This window comes from Saccopteryx bilineata, chromosome 4 (genome assembly GCF_036850765.1).
Source record: "Saccopteryx bilineata isolate mSacBil1 chromosome 4, mSacBil1_pri_phased_curated, whole genome shotgun sequence".
NCBI lineage: Eukaryota > Metazoa > Chordata > Mammalia > Chiroptera > Emballonuridae > Saccopteryx > Saccopteryx bilineata.
Window position 1 is genome coordinate 37,206,822 of NC_089493.1, and position 10,466 is coordinate 37,217,287.

The window sequence follows — 10,466 nt, forward strand, 5'->3', positions numbered from 1 at the left end:
CTGTGTGGTGTAAGCTCCAGGAAGAAAAGTAGCTTGTGCCTCTGTTTATTCTGGATCCCTGGGAGACAGTAGGCATTAATATATGTTGAATGAATCCTGAGTTTTTCTGGGGAAAAGTTCTGTTACTTTCATCAGAGTCAGTGTTCTAAAAAGGCTTAAAGTTATACAACAGTCTACATGTTACTTCTTGTTTTGGCTATTTTAAAGTTTAGGTTGTAAATAAATGCTTTCAGTTTATCTGGCAAGAATTTTTTCACTTAAGATACTTTCTTTAGAATTAAAACCAAATCTGCCTGACCAAGTGGAAGCACAGTGGATAGGGCGTTGACCTGGGATGCTGAAGTCCCAGGTTCAAAACCCTAAGATCACCAACTTGAGTGCCAGCTCATCCGGCTTGAGTACAGGCTCACCAGTTTGAACATGGGATCATAGAAATGATCACATGGTCCGCTGGCTTGAGCTCAAAGGTCGCTGGCTTCAGTCCAAGGTTGCTGGTTCGGCTGGAGCCCTCTGGTCAAGGCACGATGAAAAGCAATCCAATGAACAACTGAGAGTGTTGCAACTATGAGTCAATGCTTATCTCTCTCCCTTCCAGTCTGCCTCTGTCTCTCTCACTAAAAAAAAGTATCCTGAAAAGGAATTATTCTCTATATATAGGGATATAACTTGTTTTTAGTAGTAAGATCTATAAATATGTTTGAGAATATTACTTTGTAGCATTGATCTTTAATCTTTTGTATAACCAGCTACTTCACAATCTGTGAATTTTATATTTAATGTGTTATAATTAAAATGTAGATGGTACATATTCTGGGCTTAAATATCAATTTTTCACTTAAGAACATTGAAAGGCTCCCCTTGTCCCAAGGTCTCCAGGCCCACAATTTTTTAAACAGAAGTATTGACATATACACTGCTCACAAAAATTAGGGGATGTTTTATTGTTCATATTCATTTTGAAATATCTCCTAGATTTTTAAAATTTTTTTTTATTTTAAAGATTTTAATTTATTCATTTTTAGAGGAGAGAGAGGGAGGGAGGAAGAGAGGGAGAGGTGGGTTAGAGGAGTAGGAAGCATCAACTCATAGTCGCTTCCTGTATGTATGTGCCTTGACCAGGCAAGCCCAGGGTTTCGAACTGGTGACCTCAGCATTCCAGGTCGATGTTTTATCCACTGCGCCACCACAGGTCAGGCAGAAATATCTCCTAGATTTTGTGAGCAGTATGTTATTATATTAGTTTTAGGTATACAACATAATGATTTAATATTTGTAAATGTTGTGAAATGACCACAATAATTAAGGCTCTTGCTGAGTAGTTCATTTGGCTGGAGTGTCATCTCAAAATGCCAAAGTTGCAGGTTCGATCCCCAGTCAGGGCACATACAAGAATCAACCAATTAATATATAAATAGGTGTAACAAAAGGTTGATGTTTCTCTCTTCTCTCTTTTTTTTCTAGAGTCAATTTTAAAAAAATCAGTCGAGGCTTGACCTGTGGTGGTGCAGTGAATAAGCTGGAACACTGAGGTCGACAGTTCAAACCCTTGGGCTTGCCCAGTCAAGAAACATGTAGGAAGTAACTACTATGATTGATGCTTCCCGCTTTTCCCCCCTCTCTCTCTCCCTCTTTCTCCTTTCTCAAAAAATCAATAAATAAAATCTAAAAAGTAAAACTCTACTTAACATCTGTCCCTATCCATAAATAAAAATTGATTTTTTTTCTTTTATTGTGAGAGAGACAGGGAGAGATGAGAAGCACCAGCTCATAGTTGCATCACTTTAGTTTATTAATTGCTTCTCATACATGCCTTAACCTGGGTGCGGCCTCTAGTTGAGCAGTGACCCCTTGCTCAAGCCAGTGACCTTGGGCTCAAACTGGCACTGGATGAGCCCATGCTCAAACTGGCGACCTCTGGGTTTCAAACCTGGGACCTCAGTGTCCCAGGTTGATGTTGTATCCACTTGTTCTATTCAGGTGATGTTGCCACCACCAGTCAGGCTGTTTTTTCTTATGATAAGGACTATTCTCAGCGACTTTCAGTTATGCAATACAGTATTAACTGTAGTTAGTCACCATGCTGTGTATTACATTCCCAGACTTATTTTATAACTGGAACTTTGTACATTTAAACTCTCTTCACCAACATCCGGCCAGGCCTAGATTTATGGGATTCAGTTGAGGTTGGTGACAATAAAATGGATTCTAATTCCTCTAGTATTTAAAGGGAACTCCCCTTTCCACCTGGGTTGAATTAGGGGATAAAATCTACCAAACTTACTTTATTAGATAGTGTTAGTTTTACTCATTTCATACTGAAATGCTGTGATTTGCTTTTAAAATAGTAAAAGTAAAAAAAAAAAGTCATACTTAACATTTTATATTCTGCAAATGTTTCAAATAGCTTTACAAAAAAATGTTAAAAATATTTCTTTTGGCAGTAATTCCCAAAATCTTATTTAAATAATTCATTGACAAGCTGTAAAACTTTTATTTTATTTTTTAATTTTATTTATTCATTTTAGAGGAGAAAGAAAGAGATGGGGAGAGGAAGCATCAACTCCCATATGTGCCTTGACCTGGCAAGCACAGGGCTTTGAACCAGTGACCTCAGCATTCCAGGTCAATGCTTTAACCAATGCACCACCACAGGTCAGGCTATAAAACTTTTAAATTAACATAATTTATAAATATTAATTATAAAACCAAAGATAACATCTGAAATAATTTTCTACCTTTTCTATAAATAATGTTTTCCCTCTGTTGTATACATCAAGGGTGATTACTGAATTATAAATATTTTATGTATATGGGGTCTTAGAACTCACGTATGGCAACTTCTTATCCAATTCATAAATCTATAATTAGCAGTAATCCTATGCAATCTATTTAAATTCTTCCTCAATCAGGCAGACTATATGCATTGTTGAACAGTTCTTTTTTCTTTCCTTTTTATTAAGTGAGAGGCAGGGAGGCAGACAGATTCTGTGTGCACCCGATCAGGATCCACCCGGCAAGCCTTCTAAGGGGTCATGCTCGGCCCATCTGCAGGCACTGCTCTGTTGTTCGGGCAACCAAGCTATTAAATATTTTAGCACCTGAGGCGAAGCCATGGAGCCATCCTCAGCACCCCAGGGGCCAACTTAATCAAACCATTTGAGCCATGCTGTGCAAGAAGAAGTGAGAAAGAAAGAAAGGGTAAGGCTGGAAAAGCAGATGGTTGCTTCTCCTGTGTGCCCTGACTGGGAATCAAACCCCCGACTTCCACACGTCAGGCCAGCACTCTACTGCTGAGTCAACCGGCCAGGGCCTGAACAGTTCTAAGCGAAATAAAATTTTGATGGTAAGAGCAGTGTGGTGGGGCAGAAGATACACTTTTGGTAAAAAAAATAGGATTAACCAACACATGGAAATGGGATTATTTTAGACATGGTAGGCAAACAAATGAGTTACAGTTGGTCTTGAGCATCAAGGCACCTGCAAGGGCGAAGTAGGATATAAAGCTTCCAGTTTGTTAAAATGTTCAGTGAACAGAGGGTATACTGAAGTGTTGCCTTTCGTGACCAGCAGCACTATTTACTGCTTGTTAGCTAGTGGATGAAATTACACCCAACTTGAAGGTAATCAAAACTATTGTTTGATATTTAATTATTAAGTATTTGTTTCTTTTTCAAGTTGCGATAAAAGAGAATTATGTGTTTTGCTCCAAGTTTTGTCTACCTATTAAGAGGGAAAATAAGACTATTTCAGATACTCCTGGATTTTGTATGATGCAGCTCAAGGCTTTCAGTTTTGGTGACATGAATCGTAACTGCTGTAGTTGCAGTTGGAGAAGCTCCTAGAGGGCTTAAACTTTGTGAAGTTGTACTCCCCCACATGTTAGTTTGCAACCTCCTCAGGGACTTCCCAGGTGTAATCTGAAACTGGCTCCCGATGAAGGGCAGGGAGAGACCAAAGAAAGAGGCAGACCACCCCAGATTTCTAGGTGGCAGGTTTTAAAAGCAAGTTCCACTCTGGCCAGTTGACTCAATGGTAGAGTATCAACCCAACCTGTGGATGTCCTGGGTTTGATTCCAGGTCAGGGCACACAGGAGAAGCAGCCATCTATTTCTCCACCCTTTACCTCCCCCTTCTCTCTCTAGGACTCTCTCTCTAGGACTCTCTCTTCTCTTCCCGCAGCCATGGCTAGATTGGTTTGAGCGTATTGGCCCCAGAAAGCTTTGCCAGGTGGATCTCGATCTGGGCACATACCCAAGTCAGTCCGTCTATATATTCCCCTTCTCTCACTTGGAAAAGAAGAAGAAAAATAAATAGATTCAAGCCAGCGTGTTACAGATGAAATCAGAAGACCCTTTTAGGCACTAGCTCCACTTCCTGAGACATAATATCATCACATAAAATGGAGAAGTTGGACATGATATTCTCTAAGATAACTTTCAACATTAAATTTTAATGAACTGTATTAGATCAAGCATGCAAAACAAAGGTAATGTTTCTATTATTTTTATTAAGATACTAAAATCTATAAAAAATAAAGAATTTTGCTCCAGTTTTACTGAAGAACCCTATCTTGCTCTGTCTGTAAAAAGTTTGTATACATTCCTCTAAGAAAGACATTTTTCTAAAGAGAAGCAATGTTAATTGCTTGAGAAGGGTAATAACAGGCCCTGTCCAGTTGGCTCAGGGGTAGACCGTCAGCCCAGCGTGTGGAAGTCCCCGGGTTCGATTTCCAGTCAAGGCACATAGGAGAAGTGCCCATCTGCTTCTCCACCGTTCCTCCTCTCCTTTCTATCTCTCTCTTTCCCTCCTGCAGCCAAGGCTCCATTGGAGCAAAGTTGGCCCGGGCACTGAGGTCAGCTCCATGGCCTCTGCCTCAGGCGCTGGAATGGCTCTGGCTGAAACAGAGCAACACCCCAAATGGGCAGAACCCTCCCCCCCCACCCCATGGGCTTGCCTGGTGGATCCTGGTTGGGCTCATGTGGGAGTCTGTCTGATTGCCTCCCTGCTTCTAACTTTGGAAAAATACAAAAAAAAAAAAAAAGAAGGGTAATAACAAGAAGTTATAAGACTTTTTCATAACTATTGTTTGAATCACAAGGTTTAAAGTGATCACTAGGTGTTACCTAATCCAATCTACTATCCTAATAGTTCTGAGCTAAAATCACCCTAAGCAGATAGTTCTTTGTTTGAAACAAAATGAAACAAAAAAACTAAGAGAGGGACAGAGAAGACCCCAAAGACCTCAGTAATTCCATAATTCATTCAACAAATCTTGCTAGCAATGGAGACTAGCAATGGAGATGGATATATAAATGAGAAAAGGAAGAAAATCTCCTTTGGGAATCTCATTCAGAACAACAACCAAAAAAAAAAAAAGAATGTTGGATAAAGAAGTTTGAAGAATAAATCTCACTATGAACGTTGAAGATTCATGTTACATTTTAGAAAATAATACCCTTGTATTGTGGTAAGGTACCAGAGAATTGCAAAAATTAATATTAGTATTTTAGGAGAGAAAGGTTTCTTTCCCTGTCCTTTCTTTAGAGCAGGGGTCAGGAACCTATGGCTTGTGAGCCAGATGTGGCTCTTTTGATGGCTGCATCTGGCTCGCAGACAAATCTTTAATAAAAAAAATAATGTTAAAAATATAAATGTAAGACCAGGAGCCACCATTGTGGCCATTCACATGCAGGTTCCCATTGGATTCGGATAAATGGTAATGAAACAACAGCCATGAACTGGTGGGCCATTATCTTTAATCCTAGCTTGCACCCAGTGGGCAAGTAAAAACACACACTGGGCTCCAAAACCCACTCATTCAGTGCTCACAAAGCTACTGACTTATCCAAGTTTCCTAGAATCAAAGATTTCTAGCTCACCAGACTTATTCACCTCTGTTCCCCATCTCCTTCCTTCTCCCTGCACAAACTCTGCACAAACTGGCTTTTCATTCAGCATTCTGCCATCTTGGCTGCTTCTCCTGGTCTCCTCTATGTGGCCTTTCTCTGCTCTCTGCTCCAATACTAATCTCAGGAACCGAGAGAGAGCAAGCTCCCAGTCTGCCCAACTTTATAGTGCAGAAATCAAAACCTTTAATCCAGTATACAAAATAGAGAAGTCTCTGATACAAAGTCCTTTATCTGAGGCATGATGGGATTGTACCACCCCACATCAAAAAGGGTGGGAAAGGCTAAGTCCTAAAACCAAGCCCCAGGCTACAAGGATCTTGCCTGCCCAGGGCCCGCCCCCAACACACATTAATATCACCTGGGCGATGGGCTTCCAATGTGGGCAACGCCATCTTTAACAAAGTGAGCATAATATATTTTATCTGCCCAACAATGAAATATTCTTATGTATTACAATCTATTCATTTCCTACTGCTCATGTTCATGGTTGCGGGTGGCTGAAGCCAATCACAACTGTCTTCCAGGACAACACCAAATTTTTATTGGATAATGCCTAACGTACACGGGTTGTTGTATGGCTCTCACAGAATTACATTTTAAAATATGTGGTGTTCATGGCCCTCTCAGCCAAAAAGATTCCCAACCCCTGCTTTAGAGAATGGAGGGAGAAGAATATGGGAGTTTCCTGACTTACAAGGACGACTGGGTCATGTAGTTTAACTATAATTCTCTGAAAGGATTAAGTTTATCTGAAGAACTTCCTTTCCCTTTCAAATAAGAGACAAAATTTACATATCACCCTACACTGATTTTAACTCTCACTCCCTGGAATCCTGACAGTAACATATACCTCTAGGCAAAGGAGGGGAGATAGACACTAAAAGATTTATGAATGTCTTTGATATGTAAAACAACATCCCTATTGTGTTACCTTGAAAGTTTTAACGCTTTTTATAGATCCTCTAGACTAGTGGTCCACAACCCCTGGGCCGCAGACCAATACCGGTCCGAGGGCCATTTGGTACCTGACCACAAAGAAAGAATAAATAACTTAAATTATTTCTGTTTTATTTATATTTAAGTCTGAACGATGTTTTATTTTTTTTATCTTTTTTTTTTTTTTTTTAAGGACAGAGAGAGGGATAGATAGAGACAGACAGACAGGAACAGAGAGAGATGGGAAGCATCAATCATCAGTTTTTCGTTGCGACACCTTAGATGTTCACTGATTGCTCTTTCATATGCGCCTTGACCGCGGGCCTTCAGCAGACCAAGTAACCCCTTGCTCAAGCCAGCGACCTTGGGTCCAAGCTGGTGAGCTTTTTGCTCAAGCCAGATGAGGCTGCACTCAAGCTGGCGACCTCGGGGTCCCGAACCTGGGTCCTTTTGCATCCCAGTCCAATGCTCTATCCACTGCACCACCGCCTGGTCAGGCACGATGTTTTATTTTTAATTACCAGATTCCGCCTGACCAGGTGGTGGCGCAGTGGATAGACCATCGAATAATTGCAGAGCACATTATCAAGTTAAATTTTTTTAAATGAGCAGAACATAACATCACTGCCTTTGTTCATTAGAACATTTCTAAAATTTAACACTGCTCAACAACTTTCAAATATACAATACAGTGTTACTAACTATGGTCACTGTTGGGCAGATAAAATGTATTATGCTCACTTTGTTAAAGATGGAGGCCGTCGCCCAGGTGATATTAATGTGTGTTTAGAATTCTTGTAGCCTGGGGCTTGGTTTTGGGATTAAGCCTTTCCCACCCTTTTTGATGTGGGGTGGTACAATCCAATCATGCCTCAGAGAAGTGACTCTACTGGAGACTTCCCTATTTTGTATATTGGATTAGAGGTTGTGAAGCTACAGTATAAAATGGGGGCAGAACGGAGTTTGGGCTCTTGGTTCCTGAGATTAGCATGAGAGAGCAGAGAAAGTAGAGCCAGCAGCAGAAGGAGGCCACGTGGAGTAGGCCAGGAGAAGCAGCCAAGATGGTGGAGTGCTGAGTGAGATGCCAGTTTGTGTAGAGTTTGTATCTGGGATAAGGAAGGAGATGGGGAACTGAGGAGAATAAGGCTGGTGAGCTAGAAACCTTTGATTCTAGGAAACTCGGATAAGTCAGTGGCTTTGTGAGCACTGAATGTGACTGGGTTTTGGAGCCCAGTGTGTATTTTTACTTGCCCGCCGGGTGCAAGCTAGGATTAAAGGTTATGGCCCACCAGTTTTTGGCTCCATGGTTTCTTTACCAACTGTCCGAATCCAATGTGAACCTGCATGGGCTGGGCTGCTGTGATAGTGGCCCTGGCCATGGCTCCTGGCTTTACAGTCACCATGCTGTATATTACATCCCCATGCCTTGTTTTATAGCTGGAAGTTTGCGCCTTCTCACCAGCTTCAAATTTTGACCACCTCCTATTCTTACCTCTGTCAACCACCAATCTGTTCTTTGTATTTATGAGTTTGATTTTTTTTTTTAGCTTTCTCACATAAGCAAGACCATTCAGTATTTGTATTTCTTTGCCTGACAGTTCATGTTATTACAATGACAAGATTTCCTTCATTTTATGGCTGAAAAATATTTCATTATATATACCACTGTGAAGCCAGTAGCCACGGACACCATCACAGCTGCCTGGCCCATGCAGGTTCACATTGGATTCAGACAGATTATAATGAAACAATGGAGCCAAGAACTGGTGAGCCATAACCTTTAATCCTAGCTTGCACCCGGCAGGCAAGAAATACACACAGTGGGAAAACACTTTCCTTTTCATTCAGGGCTCCCAAAGCCACTGACTTATCTGAGTTTTCCTAGAATCAAAGGTATCTACCTCACCAGCCTTATTCACCTCTGTTCTCCATTTCCTTCTCTCTGCACAAACTGCACAAACTGGCTTCTCCCTCAGCACTCCACCATCTTGGCTGCCTCTCATCTCCTCCACGTGGCCTTTCTCTGCTCTCCTCTAGCATGGGCTCCTCCTAGAGCGTAATCACTCTTCCCCCCGGAACATCGTGATCTCTTCTTTTAAAACCTTTTGGTGCGAAAGCCCTCCCCCAACACACATGAATAAATCACGCCCATCCCAAGCAAGAAGGGCAACTAATACAATCACCTGGGCAACGGGCTTCCACGTGGACAGCGCCATCTTTAACAAAGTGAGCATAATATATATATATTTTTTAATATTTATTGATTTTTTTATTCATTTTTATCAGAGAGAGAGAGAGGAAAGAGATAGAGAGAACAGAGGGAGGAACAGGAAGCATCAACTCCCGTATGTGCCTTGACCGGGCAAGCCTGGGGTTTCGAACCAGCAACCTCAGCATTCCAGGTCAATGCTTTACCCAGTGCACCACCACAGGTCAGGTGAGCACAATATATATATACATAATATATATATATATATATATATTTTTTTTTTAAATAGAAATGTTTACCTTCCATGCTTTGCAAAGCAACTGGTAAACCAAAATCCCTTTATTTTTATTTTTTTATTTTTTTATTTTTCTGAAGCTGGAAATGGGGAGAGACAGTCAGACAGTCTCCCGCATGCGCCCGACCGGGATCCACCCGGCACGCCCACCAGGAGCGACACTCTGCCCACCAGGGGGCGATGCTCTGCCCCTCTGGGGCGTCGCTTTGCCGCAACCAGAGCCACTTTAGCGCCTGGGGCAGAGGCCAAGGAGCCATCCCCAGCGCCCGGGCTATCTTTGCTCCAATGGAGCCTTGGCTGCGGGAGGGGAAGAGAGAGACAGAGAGGAAGGAGGGGGGGGGGTGGAGAAGCAAATGGGCGCTTCTCCTATGTGCCCTGGCCAGGAATCGAACCTGGGTCCCCTGCACGCGAGGCCTGACGCTCTACCGCTGAGCCAACCGGCCAGGGCCGCATAATATATTTTATCTGCCCAACAACCACATTTTCTTTTCCTATTCACCCATCATCAATGGACACTTAGATTGCTTCCACATCTTGGCTGTCATAAAAAATGCGGCAATGAACATGGGAGTGTAGATATCTTTTTTGAGATAGTTTTTTTTGTTTGTTTGTTTTGTTTTTTACAGAGACAGAAAGAGAGTCATAGAGAGGGACAGACAGGGACAGACAGACTGGAATGAAGAGAGATGAGAAGCATCAATCACCAGTTTTTCATTGCGACACCTTAGTTGTTCATTGATTGCTTTCTCATATATGCCTTGACCGTGGGCCTTCAGCAGACCGAGTAACCCCTTGCTGAAGCCAGAGACCTTGGGGCCAAGCTGGTGAGCTTTGCTCAAACCAAATGAGCCCGCACTCAAGCTGGAGACCTTGGGGTCTCGAACCTGGGTCCTTCGCATTCTAGTCTGATTCTCCATCCACTGTGCCACCACCTGGTCAGGTGAGGTAGTTTTTCATTTTCTTCAGATAAATACCCAAAAGTCACTGAAATATCTGGTACTTCTATTTTTAATTTTTTGAGGAACTTCCATACTGGTTTTTTTTCCACCAATTTTACATTTCCACCAACAATGTACAAAGGTTCTCTTTTCTCCACATCCTTCCTACCACTTGTTAT

At 41.9% G+C, this 10,466-nt stretch overlaps 1 non-coding gene across 1 annotated transcript; it reads right to left on the reverse strand.

Annotated features, from left to right (window-relative positions):
* Positions 1-9,720: 9,720 nt before the first annotated feature.
* On the reverse strand, positions 9,721-9,797 carry TRNAA-CGC (transfer RNA alanine (anticodon CGC)). The gene has a single exon. It is a non-coding gene; the product is annotated as a tRNA-Ala (tRNA).
* Positions 9,798-10,466: the final 669 nt, after the last annotated feature.